Source organism: Chiloscyllium plagiosum, chromosome 3 (genome assembly GCF_004010195.1).
Source record: "Chiloscyllium plagiosum isolate BGI_BamShark_2017 chromosome 3, ASM401019v2, whole genome shotgun sequence".
In the NCBI taxonomy this organism is placed as follows: Eukaryota; Metazoa; Chordata; class Chondrichthyes; order Orectolobiformes; family Hemiscylliidae; genus Chiloscyllium; species Chiloscyllium plagiosum.
Genome location: NC_057712.1, coordinates 81924730 through 81939183, shown reverse-complemented (window position 1 = coordinate 81939183; position 14454 = coordinate 81924730).

The window sequence follows — 14454 nt, the reverse complement described above, 5'->3', positions numbered from 1 at the left end:
AGGTCACTTCTACCCCAAAAGAGATTCCAATGATCCAAAAATGTGAATCCTTCTCCCATACACCAGCTCCTCAGCCATGCATTCATCTACTCTATCCTCCTATTCCTGCCCTCACTAGCTCATAGCACTGGAAGTAATCCAGATATTACTACTCTCAAGCACCTCCTTTTTAAATTCCTGCCTAACTCTCTGTAATTTCCCTTCAGAATCTCAACCTTTTCCCTTCTTCCTATGTCATTGGTTCCAATTTGGACAATGACCTCCTGCCGGCCCCTCTCCCCCTTGAGAACATTCTGCACACTCTCTGAGACATCCTTGATCCTGGCACCAGGGAAGCAACACACCATTTTGCTTTTTCTCTGCTGGCCACAGGAACGTCTGTCTAGGCCTCGGACTACAGAATCCCTTAACACAATTGACCTCTTGGAAGCCAACGTACCCCTCGTTGCATTAGAGCCAGTCCCAATACAAGAAACTTGGCTGCTCGTGCTACGTTCCCATAAGAATCCATCACCCCCTACATTTTCCAAAACAGCATACCTGTTTGAAATGAGTTTATCCACAAAAGACTCCTGCAGTAGCTGCCTACATCTCTTACCTTTGCTGGACTTAACCCATCTATGTGACTGTATCTGAGACTTTCCCCTCCTTCCCATAACTGCCATCCATCACATACTGTTGCTGTTTCAAATTCCTCATTGCTTCTGTCTCTCCAACCGATCCATTCGATCTGATAAGATTCACATCCAACAGCATTTATGGCAGATATAATCTGCAGTAACCCTTAAACGCTCTTTAAACTTCCACATCTGACAAGAAGTACACATCACTGTACTAAAGGCCATTTTTCCTCCTTCACAATCTACAGACCCAGAAAACAACACCGTCTTATTCCTCTACAAACACTGCCCCAGGTTAAATGAATAGTTATGGCTTATATTTTAAGTTTAATCAAGAGACATAGCTCCAAAAAACATATAACCAAGAAAGAACCCACTCTACTCACTACTGCAGCCTTTCTATTGGACACACTTAAAACAACGATTAACTTATCTGATTCTGTGCTGTGAACTTCCCCCAAACAGGATCCTCCAAGATTAGTTGTGAATTTCACTGTTTGTTAATTTTCCCAGATGCATTCTGATGTCCAGCGATACATGAATTCAAATCAGAAAGAAAAAGAGAAGTCGCTGGAAAAGCTCAGCAGGGTTGGCAGCATCTGTGAATAGAAATCCAAGTTAACATTTCGGATCTGGTGACCCTTCCTCAGAACTCTAAAATCTCTGGATTTCCTGTCCAGTGACATTACCATAGTGCCACACCCACCCCAACATGCATTCCTGGGTGGGCTCAAACCACCCACCTTTCAGTTAACAGCTGAATGCACTAACCGATTGTGTTTTAAATGCACATTTTTGGACTGTAGTAGGAAACCAGAGCACCCAAAAGAAACACACACAGACACAGGGGGAATGTGCAAACTCCACACAGACAGTTGTCTGAGGCTGGAATTGAACCTGGGTCTCTGGTACTATGAGGCAGCAGTGATAACCACCAAGCCACCATGCTGCCCTTCTTACAGTGATGAAAGTGGGATAGTCACTAAAATCCACCTGGTTCCAATCACAACAGGTCTCAAGGTCTGATCTCTCACTAACATTACCTAAGTGAGCTTCCATCTCCCATTATACCATCATAGGCCATAAAACATGGTTTGAAGCAAGAATTAAGTGAAACCTTTCCATAGACCACTGCATGACATGATAAGCTAAAGTATCTTAGGTACTTGACAACAGTAAATCAAATCTCACTGTTCAATTAGTTGGAGACATCGTGACAATCATGTTTCAGTGAATGATTTTATTGTGAGGAAGTTATGAACTGTCTCCGAGATGGTTGATGAGATGATAAGTCTATTCTGAAAAAAAATTGCATCAAGCGTGTCTCTCAAGATTCAGATGATACACTTGGCATATTTCAAAGTGTTAAAAGGATAAAAATATAAATATGCACAATCCTTTGCTTCTGGCTTATTTTGACCCGGAACTAAGAATTTACAAGAACTTGCCAGCCAGCAATTTTTTTCTCAAACCAGCAATTGATCTCTACCTGACATTACAGTAATTAGATATTCCTGCCTTCAAGAACAAGCCACCTTAAACAGACCTGAACTCAGCAATAGAATAACGTATTGCACAATACATGATATAGAGTACACATCCATCTCAAATTTGACTAAGCATGAACAACACGTTGGGTGTTCTGTTATTACCATTTGGAATACAGAAATGGACATGGGTGACTGCCGAGGGGGATTGGAAAAGAGCAGTAAGGGTGAAGGTTGCTCATTATAATGGTCGTGCATGAGAAAGCTGGATGTACGTCAACAAAACATTACTTCTCCAAGTGGAGCAAATATGGTTTTACTTTTTCTTCTTAGGATAACCAACTGCAAACAGTGAAATTTAACATTTAGTGCATTCAATACCAAATTTCAGTCATTGCTATTTTTATTTTGATTTAATCAAATAGAAAATAATACCTTACTCTGGATATTTCAGCCTTTTACTGTCAGAAAACATCATCAATGTGTGGTGGGAGTTGTGATTGAGTATTCCCAGCAAGACGCACAGAGTGGGAAATTATGAGTGCAGGGTTCCATCCATTAATTTCTTGTGTAGAAAATGATGGACCTATTTTCTCACACTGAGTGCTATTCCTCACTGGGACAGCACACAATTGACTTGATATTGAAACATCAGCCTTAATATTAAAAAGCAAATTTTAAAATTAACATCACATTTTTTGCTCATCGTTACCTAGATTGTTTTTAAAAAAAGTGACACATAAGTGAAGAATATAAAATATTTTCATGAGGTGTATAGAGGGAAATTCTTTGGCTCCCTGTTGAGGCAGGAATTTTTCTCAAGACATTGATTTCTTCATCAAGGGCTCAACACGAGTAAATCATTAAAATGGTGGCTCTGTTCATTGCTACTTTTAAAATAGTTTGTGCAATCTAAATCTCTCTGAGGAAAAGGGCAATCATGTCAATTGGAGTTAACAATATAATGCAGAACTGGTTTTGAATTCACTTTGTTGTTAATTAGAAGTTTCTCTGTTAGAGAGTCTAACTGTTCTATGAAGTTTCATGAGGGCACACTTCTCATTATCGCATTGCTACATTTCACAATTACTTTACGTTAAGGAGCACAGAAAAGTATGTTAGAAGTTCTTCTGTGAAAGTTAAATCAAGATCATCTCATGTCAAAACAATTTAAAATAAATTGCCTTTATTTAGTGATAAAGCAACATCAGATATGCAAAAAGAAAGATTAGAAAAATAATCAACAATCATGGCAGGAACACAAGTGAACAACCATATATCACACGTGCCTAGCAAAGGCAAGGCAGTAGTGCTCTCAAACAGGAATAGTTAGTAGCTGGAGAGGCTTTGCTCTGTTTGAGTTGAGAAGCATTTAGATAAGATATTGAATTTCTGAATGCTTCAAAGAACTGGATAAAAATCTGGCTGGGGGTTGATACAAAATTATAGGAAGGGTAGGCATATAGTGATGCTTATCAGAAACCTTACAGAACATGATAATTCATGATTCTGGAGATAAGGGATTTTTCAGTGAAAGACATTGAACAAGAGTTGAATAATGGAGATGTGAAGATAGATGAATATTCTGTACTTCTGTTAGATTACCATTGGGGATCAGGGAATACATATGCATGCCTTTTCCTCTGGCTATTAAACAGGTAATATGTCCATGACAGGTTAGATTGTACATGATCTGTGTTAGGAGCTCATTATCTTTTCTTCTTTTATGATTTCTTATGTTCTTAACTCCCAACATCCTTTGCATTGCTTCAAGGACAATGCAATAAGCTACTTCCAATTGTCACGGGGCGGGGAAGCAGCCTTCAGATTATATCCAGACATCATAATTGCTTAGTTTATTAAAAATGTTTTTTATATAATATTTTCATATGACAGGCAATCGCAAATGAAACCAGCAACCAGAATTTCATACTGCTGTATTGAAGTTCCCAGTGTCCCTGAAGTGTTCTATAATTACCATTTCGATATTTATCTATGTTGCAACCAGTCAATGTAGAATGGGGTGAGTAAAAATGTTAATGTTTCCTTTCTAAGAGCATACTGAAAACAAAATTAACTGAGTAAGATGGCTGAGTGCTACTCAACAGTAATAGGAGCTAATTTCATCATGGCAGAACACGCATTAACTTCCTGGTAGGGATCAACACAAGTTATGATTAACTGAGATTTGTTGTGTTATGAGCAATGAATAGAAATTGCCCTCATTTTGCACCATCTCCCATTTGGCAGAACTGCTGGTGAAAGGTTCACAGATAACAAGTGGCAACAGGAAGACGGCTGCTTTTCGGCCGGTGCAGATACAGTGGAATGGCTGGTGTCCTTTATATTGTAAACCTAGATAATTCTATGCTCAGGATTCTGCAGTTCCTTTCTGGAAGGGACGGATTCATAAAATGTTTTGAATGAGCTTTCCCCTGTGCAAACCCCAATCCCCAGCTTAACACAACATGTCCTATTGCCATAAAACAAAGAACTGCTGACACAAAAGCAGTAGGTCTGACAGCATCAGTTCTGATGAAGAATCACCAGACTCAAAACGATAACTCTTCTTTCTTCCCACGGATGCTGCCTACCTGCTGAGTTTTGCCAGGAATTTCTCTTTTTGCTTCACACCCTCTTGTAAAATTGCAGGTAGATCTCACAGTGACGACAGTGTAGTGCTGGCAAAGCACAGCAGGTCAGGCAACATTAGAGGAGCAGGAGAATCGATTTTTCAGGCAAAAACCCTTAATCAGGAATGAGGCTTGTGGGTTGGGGCTGAGAGATAAATGAGAGGGTGGTGGGATTCGGGCAAGGTAGCTGAGAAAGTGATAGATGGATGAAGGTGAGGGAGAAGGCGTTCCTCCTCCAGGCATCAGTGGTGGTGAAGGAGGCCCAGGACCTGCATGTCCTTGATGGAGTGGGAGGGTGTGTTGAAGTGTTCAGCCAAGGGGTGGTGAGGTTAATGGGTGCGGGTATCCCTGAGATGTTCCCTGAAATGATCCATGCATGGTAGCTCAGTGGTTAGCACTGCTGCCTCAGAACACCACGGTCCCAGGTTTGATTCTGGCCTCGGGCGACTGTATGTGTGGAGTTTGCACATTCTCCCCGTGTCTGTGTGGGTTTCCTCCGGGTACTCCAGTTTCCTCCCACAGTCCAAAGATGTGCAGGTCAGGTGAATTGGTCATGCTAAATTGCCCATAGTGTTAGGTGCATTAGTCAGAAGGGAAATGGGACTGGGTGAGTTACTCTTCAGAAGGTCGCTGTGGACTTGTTGGGCTGAAGGGCCTGTTTCCACACTGTTGGGAATCTAATCAAAAAAAGAAGGCGTCCTGTCTCCCTGATGTAGAGGAGACCACAGCGGGTGCAATGGATGCAGAAGATGACATTGTAGAGGTACAGGTAAATCCATCCAAGGCCCCAAGGGATCCTTCACATCTGTCATAGCCACCACAGGAAGTGCAAAACCTGTGCCCACACTACTCCCCTCACCTCCATCCAAGGCTCAAAGGGATCCTTCCACATCAGTCAGAAATTTAGTCTGTACCTCACCTCATATTCCTCCTTGGGACCCTGCACCTCATATTACCCCTTGGGGGTAAATGTGCATTTCAACAGCTTCCTGATTTCCCCTCCCCCGACATTATCCCAGTCCCAAGCCTCCAACTTGGCGCTGCCCTCTGGACCTGCCCATTACTCCCCGCTCTGACCTATCAACTCACCTTCATTCACCTGCCATTTTCTCAGCTACCATCCCCCAAACTCCACACCCTCCCATTTATCTCTCAGCCCAAACCCACAAGTCTCATTCCTGATGAAGGGCTTATTCCTGAAACATTAATTCTCCTGCTCCTCGGATGCTACCTGACCTTCTGTGCTTTTCCAGCACCACACTCTTAACTCTGATCTGCAGCCCTCACTTTCTCCTAGTAGATCTCACTGAGAGTGTGGCAGTATGCCTTTAAGAGACTCGTTCATGATGTTATCATTGCATCATTGCATGTAGTCTGAGAGAATAAATACCTCAGATCTCATTGTTATTTGGGCCAATTTAAACATGATGTGCCAATAGAAGCATGCTACTCCAAGTAGTTAAATAGCTTAAATGATAAGCCAAATGTGGCTGAGGTAATATTTGGATATACAGAGGAACCTCAATTATCTGAACGAGAAGGGCGGGCATATTTCATTCGGGTAATTGATTATTCGGAGAACTGATTCATTGCTTCTCCTCTGGGTCTCAGAGTTTTCAAAAGTTTCCTTTTTTTCCTCGCTCTGCCGGCCTTGCTCCTTCTCTCTGTCTCAGGGTTTGTTTCTGAGCAGACACACACTCATGTGTAAGGGACCTGCAGCATTGCTGAAGCCTCTCCCCATCGCTGCTTCACTTCAATGGGATTGACAGAGTGAGCACTTGCTATGTCCTGTCCCCATTCAGGAGAGTAGGCAGCAGCACAGGGCTGCATCCTCCCACACCCCCCACCCTTCGCTCCCCACCGCGCACCCCCGCCCCAACCCTGCCCCCAACACCCCCGCGCGCTCCCACCCACTACCCCCCTCCCCCCCGAGGGTTTAGGATACACCCCTGTGTTCATCTCCAGTGAAAGTGTGAGGAGAGACAGAGAGGGTGTGAGGTCAGTCATTTGGAGACGGTGCCTGGGCTCCCATCCATGTCGGACTGTTCTTGGCAGCATTTCAGTCAGCCAAATCCACTTTTAATCACTGAAAACAAAAGATGCGATCAGTGTTGGTAACACTTCTTTGATGTAATGTTTCTATTGGGAGATCTTCTTCAGATCATCCAAATTTTGGATAATTGATATTCGGATAATCAAGGTTCCTCTGTATTGGCAAGCTGTTATCAAAGTCAATTGGATCTTGCAGTAGCATGCATAACATAAAATTTGCTTTGTTAGGTAATGATATCCTGCTGAGGTAAATGTATACTATGGTTAGCAGCTTTGGGCATCAATGAAAAAAAACCGAAACTCAATGACAGATTCTTTAAGCTGGCATTGAACATCAATTACACAACAGCCTCCGACATCAAAGAATTTAGAGAATGAGCAGTATCAGATCTGGGAACACATTTGTAAAATAGGAATTTACTGGCCAGAAGAGAGGGTTTATTTTTCAGACTAAAATCTGAGTTCTTTCAAATTAGAAGTCCTAAGTCTTTTCAAAGGAAAACCTTGAATGCCTGCAGTTCCAGTTTTAAAACAGTCAAATGTTCTCTGCAAAATAGTTACAGGAGTATATAGTTAAAGAAAACAATAATCTTCTGCACTAAGAAAGGTAAGCTGGAAAAAGGCTAATTCATTGTTTTATTCCTTGTGTTAATTAGCGCTCCTACAAGCCTGAAAGGATCAATTGTGAATGGACTCGATCAGAAAATGAGCAGCAACAATGAAAAAGGCAAAATAAAAGGAGTGAAAAAACTAAACAAACCAAAGAAATAAACAAACATTGAGTTCTGAAGAAGTGTCACTGCACCCGAAATGTAAACTCTGATTTGTCTCCACAGATGCTGCCAGACCTGCTGACATTTTTCCAGTAATTTCAGGTTTTGTTTCTGATTTCCACCCTCCACAGTGCTTCAAAACAAACATTGCATTCTACTCCCAAAAAAAGACAAGCAACTACCTACAAAGACGTAAACAAAACACGGGTAACCAACATGACAGCACAAGACAGTACTAGCAGCAAAGAAAGTGTCATGCACGTGCACAAATGCAAACACATTCATGTGATTCAGAGTCAACCATGTGAAAGGCAGGTTTCAGAAGATGAACAAGCTTACCAGGTTGTTAAGTTCATTTACCATTTTGATGATATAAGGTGATAGGAAGTTTATACAATCAATCTCATACACCTTGAAAAAGCATGATGACATAATTTAAAAGCTTCAATTAACACAGGAGGTAGTGCCAACATTTTTTTTAATTGTTCATGGGATGTAGGCTAGACTAGCATTTATTGCTCATAATTTATTTCCTGGAGAATAATTAATAGTCAAACACATTGATGTTTGAGACATTTGTAGGCCAGACCAGGTGAGGATAGTAGATTTTCTTTCCTCAAGGACATTAGTGTAGCAGATAGGTTTTTGCAACAATTGACTATGGTTACATAGTCACCATATTACAATTACGTTTCCTGAAAGTCATGTGCTTCAACAAATGGTATAACTTTACCATGAAGTATGGTCGATACCAATAGTGCAGCAATGGTAGAACCACTAATATGGATAAGTCTCAGTGTGGTCAGAATTCATGAAATTAAATCCATACCCACTGTGGTAGAACAGCCACAATGGTACAATTGAATCAGTCAGCAATTTCACACACCTATACCTAAGCCAATCTGATGCAATTGGCAATTTTAAGGACAATGCAGAATTGCAAGGTTTCATCTTAAGAAACTACAGGATGTGCAACATCCACATTCATGAGAAGGTTTGAGCAGAACCAGACGCGATGGAATATATTGTATAATTCAGAGGTGCACAACCACACCGATAGGTGTTGTTTCATCATGTATGTCTTAGACAGATGCTGCCACAAAGGTATATCTTTTGATGTGCCTCAGCCTTTCTGTTAAAAGGGGTCTACATAAAATACAGATGCTGGATGGATTAAGTACTAAATTTTCTGGAGCCAGATTCTTTTCTTAACTAGGTGCAAACTGTTTTCATTGGTCAGTTAAGATCATTATTGGAATTATTGGACTCCTACCTTTCTATGTTTGCATAGCTGGCAGTATTTTGATCTTGGATCAGACAAAGATAAAGCATGAATATAGCATTTAGCTGCAGACGGGGACTGTGCCCTAACTTTGATCGGCATGTAACAGCACTAGTGTCAGGTCAATATTGGAAGGATATATTTTCTTGTGCCTACTTATTCTTCTGATCGAGTCTGTCCTGCAAGGATCAAGATCAAGGTTTTCAACAAATGCTGACCCTACAAAATCAGGAGGTCTGCAACTTTGCCTTGGATTTTTCAACTTTCTCTCCACACACATTACCAACCCTTGCAAAAAAATGATTCTCTGCTGAGAAATTTGTTAAAAAAAATGTTCCAAATGTGTGGTAAGACAGTCACCAAAACTTATTTGATTTGTCAGGCAGGATCTGTCAAAATATGCCATGTACTATCTTAATCAGTTTATTGACCTGATCCTAATGGCTTCAAGAATCTGTGTCTTCGAAGGTTCCTATTACCACACTATGCTATCCTTCCACTTCCTAGGTATTCTCTTGCTGTGGCTAACAACTTCTTAATCCACACCTGTCAACTTCTTTCAAAGACACCAAATTATTTAATACTTCCTCTTTTAGCATGTTAACCCTCTCCAATGACAGCATTGTCTTCCATCAGCGTGGTGCTGGAAAAGCACAGGAGGTCAGGCAGCATCTGAGGAGCAGGAAAGTTGACATTTCGGGCAAAAGCCCTTCATCAGGATTTTTGCCCGAAACATCGATTTTCCTGCTCCTCGGATGCTGTCTGACCTGCTGTGCTTTTCCAGTACCACTCTAATCTAGACTCTGACTTCCAGCATCTGCAGTCCTCACTTTTGCCTAGCATAGTCTTCCTCCTTAACTAACATTGGTAAATGGTTAATTAACATTGCACCTCACTTTTGAGAAGACAGCAACAAGAACTTTATCCACATCTATGGCATTTGTATATGGGCTTTTTTTTTGGTTTACAATGGTCCATAATATTTATTACTTATTCTCTTCTTCATTATGCACTAATAAAACATCTTTGGATTTGTCTTGATTTTATTTGCCAGTATTTTCTCATGCCTTCCCTGCTTTCTTTTTATTTTCACCCCCACGCTTTGTGTACTCTTCAAGACTTGTGAACCTGTGGAATTCAAGAGCCAGGGTGTGGTGGATGCTGGGGGATTAAGAAAATTTAAGAAGGAGACAGATAGATTTTTAATTAGAAATAAGTTGAAAGTTTATGGACTGCTGACAAGAAAGTAAAGTTGGGGCAAGATGAGATCAGTCATGATTGTATCAAATGGCAGGCCAGGCTGAATTGTCCTCTCCTGCTCTTGGTTCCTATGTATTAAGCTCTCAGTTTTTGACATAAGCATTTTTTTGCATCATCTCACCCTCCACACATCCAGGAATCGAGATTCATCTGTCCCATTCTGTCGTTTGTGGGAATGTATTTATCCTGAACACCTTGAAACTCCTTCTTGAATATTTCTCTTCAGTATGGCACTGATTTCTCTTTAAGTAACTGCTTCCGTCCACTTGTGAAATCAGTTCTCAGTGTGGTAAGAATGACATGGCCCCAATTTAGAACCTTTACACCTATTCTATCATTTTTCCATAACTATTCTGAATTATAATCACTAGTATAAAAGAGTTCTTCCACTTATAATTCTTTTGCCTCCTCAATTGTTCCCTAATGGTAGTCCAGTGTTGTTGCTATTCAGCTTTTCATGTCGAGTTTGCTAACATTCTGGCTAAAACGTTTTCCAGAATGCACTTTATGAATTCTGTGCTTTCTATAACTTTTACACTGTCTGTACCTGCAGCTGCAACAATACCTATTTATTTAGTATTCTAACATAGTAAAACTATTCAAGGTGCTTCACAAAAATGGTCACCAAACAAAATTTGTTGTCTTACCACAGAAGGAGATATTAGGACAAGTGAGGAAAAGTTTTGTTATAGAATTCTTCTCCCCATTAGTAACTCTGCTGGAGCTATCCCTGCATTTACATGAGGAGTGGTCCTATAATCAAACAGGAACAGTTGCTGTTTGGTATATAATGACACTGCAGGTTGTTTCTTTAAGTCTGTCTTCAAAGTTTAGACTGCTCTTTCTGCCAGACAATTGAATGATGGATGGCATGGAGCTGTCCTTGTATGTCAAATATCATTTGACTTCAGGAAATATTCAAAATCCATGTTGGTAAATGATGACCCAATATCTGTGACCAATACTTCTGGGAGTCCATGTATTGTAAAAGATGTGCTCAGTTTTTCTATCATCATCCCTGAGTTTAATGAATGAGTTTCATGCACATCCAGCCAAGTTCAGTGGGCATCCTCAATGACGAGGAACATTCAGCCCATCAAAAGACCTGCAGAGTCAACATGTAACCATGTCCAGGGTTTATCCCACCATTTCAATGAATGTGGGGGGGGGGGGGTGGCAGATGGGAGTAATTTTTGTCCTTGTTGGCACTCTGGGCACTGCCCCACTGATACAACTATGTAACTATGTCTGCATCCTATCCTGGCCTGCAGATATAACTTCTTGCCAACATTTTCATTTTGGAAACTCCTGGATGTCCCTGGTGGAGTTTAGCCAGTATCTGGTGGCAACCTCTGCTCGGGACAATCATCTATGAGCTAATACCACACTGATGCCATATGGGGAGGCTTTGCATCTCAAAACCTCACTTGGGATCATAATGTGCCAACACCTTAGAAAATGAAAGCTGTTTCTTAAATTCCATGAAAACTATGGCTTGGTTACATGACCATTTCCAAGGCTGACTTCTTTATGAATTGATGCAAAATTGCAAGATGGAGGCCAGGTTAGTATGAACTTTTCATAATAATTCACCATCCAAGGAAAGAACTAGGCTCTGGTATGGACCTTGGAGCCTGGGCCCCATTGATTGTCCTCACTTTATCTTCCAATGGTTATAACCTGGTCTTATCAACTCTGCAACCTATGTAGGTCACTTGGGGTGCCTGGAACATCCATTATTTCCATTATAAGGCTTATGCCCACCTTGGGGAAACGTCTAAGGTTTATGTCCAAGCTCTATGAATGTTCTTTATTGGTGGTTGCTGTTATTAGCACATCATCAAGATAAGTGGTGATCTGGGGTAGACCTTGTAAAATATTCTCCATCATTCACTGAAAAATTGCTCAGGTTGATGATGCCCCAAATGGCAGTCTTGTGTATTGGTTATGAGTGTTAAATGTAGTATACTTCTGTGAATCGTCATTAACCACAATTGCAAATATGCACGGCTCACTTCCACCTTTGTAAAGGAACCGCGCCCTCCACCAGCTTTGCATATAAATCTTCTACATAAGAGATTGGGTATTTATTCAGTTGCAAAAAGCAGTTTACCATTGGTTTAAAATCTCCACAAATGTGAACCACCCATTGGGCTTCACAATCAGTATGACTGGGTGCTGCCCATTCTGCAAACTGGATTGGTTTGGATGATTCCTTCGCTTTCCAACCTTCTGATTTCTGCCTCTACTTTTGCCTGTCAGGCAAAAGGCACTGATGGGACCTTGCTGAACCATAGAATTGCTTCCTGGTCAACTTCCATCAGAATACCCTGTAACTCATGCTCCATTTGTAGCATTTTCCAACAATAAAGCTAATCGCAGTGCCTGTTTGAAGTACAGTTGGGTTCAGCTAGTAGGCGTGGGTGCATCATTATTCCCACATACTGAGCAATCTCTCAGCATCTCATTAAAGGTTAAACCAAAGTCATATAGCTCTGCCAGTCATCATAACCTCATCAAAAATCCTGATTCGGATTACGCTAGTTCTTGATTTGCAGAGTAAAATCGATAGTGCTCAGAATTAGAGTAGTCTTGAGGTCGTAATATTCCTTAACTCTATCAACTCTTGAATGTTTTTTAATCCGGTGTCTCAGGTAAAGTTAGTCTCCTAATAACCAAAAAAGCTGTGGGTCCACAAGCTGTCAGGAGATTTACTCATTCCTTTACATCTCCCCCAATGTCATTTATCCAGCAAAAGCAACACATTCATTCCACATTCTGGGCCCAGTCTTCGACGGCAAGATCAAACGAGTCAAGCTTCCCAACTAATGGCATAATGTCAGAAATGCTTACCCCAACTCAAAGATGACTGTTGCAAGTGAAAGAACTGTGTTTTTCTCTCATCATCCCTGAGAAAACTCCACATCACTAAGACATCCTTCATTTACACATGCATAGTACTTGATCTTGGTCCACTTTCTCAGAGCCAGCTCTCAGAATGAACAGAGTCCTGACCCTCCTGCTTATGTCTGTCACACAGGACTCCCTAATTGGACCAGGTTGATGGTCCCAATCAGGGCACTCATATTTTCGATGGTTCACTGGCTGACCTCATTACAATCACTGCAACCAATTGTCTCCTCCACGCTCCTGGAAGAGGCAAAAGAGGTAGGACTCTTACCAGAAAATCACTAAGGGCATCCTTAGTTTAGCTGATGTCTCCCCATTTTGTTTGTGTGTGTGTGTGTGTGTGTGTGTGTGTTTGTGTGTGTGTGTGTGAGAGAGAGAGAGAACATGTGAGTGAGTGTGAGAGGGTGAGAGTTTGTATGAGAAGGTGAGAGTGAATATGTGTGAGACTGAGAGAGTAGTGAGTGAGTGAGTCAGTGTGAGTCTGGGAATATTTCTTAAAAGTGGCAAGCTATCGGGCTTACCTCCCAACTCCTTCCCTGTTACCTCCCAGCTCAACTTTGAAGAGCCTAAAATTTAATTTAAAAGTCAGTGTAAGATGCTTGAAGTTTATTAGACCCAAAAGAAAGGCCAAAAGTACCAGCAAGAGGACAAAGCTATATGTTTTTATTTCATTGGAACACTTCCTAAAATCACTGACCCATTGGCTTTACCGGATGGCTACTTTATGGTCTGCTTCCTTTGCTCATTCAGTGCTGTTAGTCTCGGATTCTCCACAGCACACATGCAAATCAGTAAAAGGCCACTAGAACTGAAGAACTTTGATTGCCATAATATCTGTGCAACATCTCCACAAGTGAAACTAACCAGATTACACAAATGTGAAGCTCTTTATCACAAACCATGGGCAAACTTGATGTGCTGGATTTATAACACTCCTCTGTTTTCAGATGGAAAACTCTTTTGCTTGAAAAAAGCATTTTATAGACCCCGTAACTGAATAAGGTCAATGATTGGTGGTGTTGCATTTTCATTGCAATTCTGTACTCGCAGGAAATATGACCCTTGAAATTACTGTAAGTTACTGCAAATTCCAAAGAAAAAGAAAATATTTATCCTTTTGCAGCAAAATAACTGGAAATAAAACCATAGCTCGAAATTACACATTGCACATTCTTAGATTTCTCGACCTTCTCTCTTAACCCACTGCTAACACATGAAAACAGCAAATAGAAGACTGTCATATGAAAACTTGAAGTGATTGCCCATTGATGCCTCCAACAGTGACTTCCTTCAGGCTATTTTTATACCAGCTGCTATTCTGCGGCACAGGTGTCAGAAAGTGTGATCCTATAAAAAGTTATAAACAGCTTATAACAGTCTGAACTGATACCTAAAAAGTGCTTGTATTCAAGTAGCATCTTATGACAGCCTCTGGGC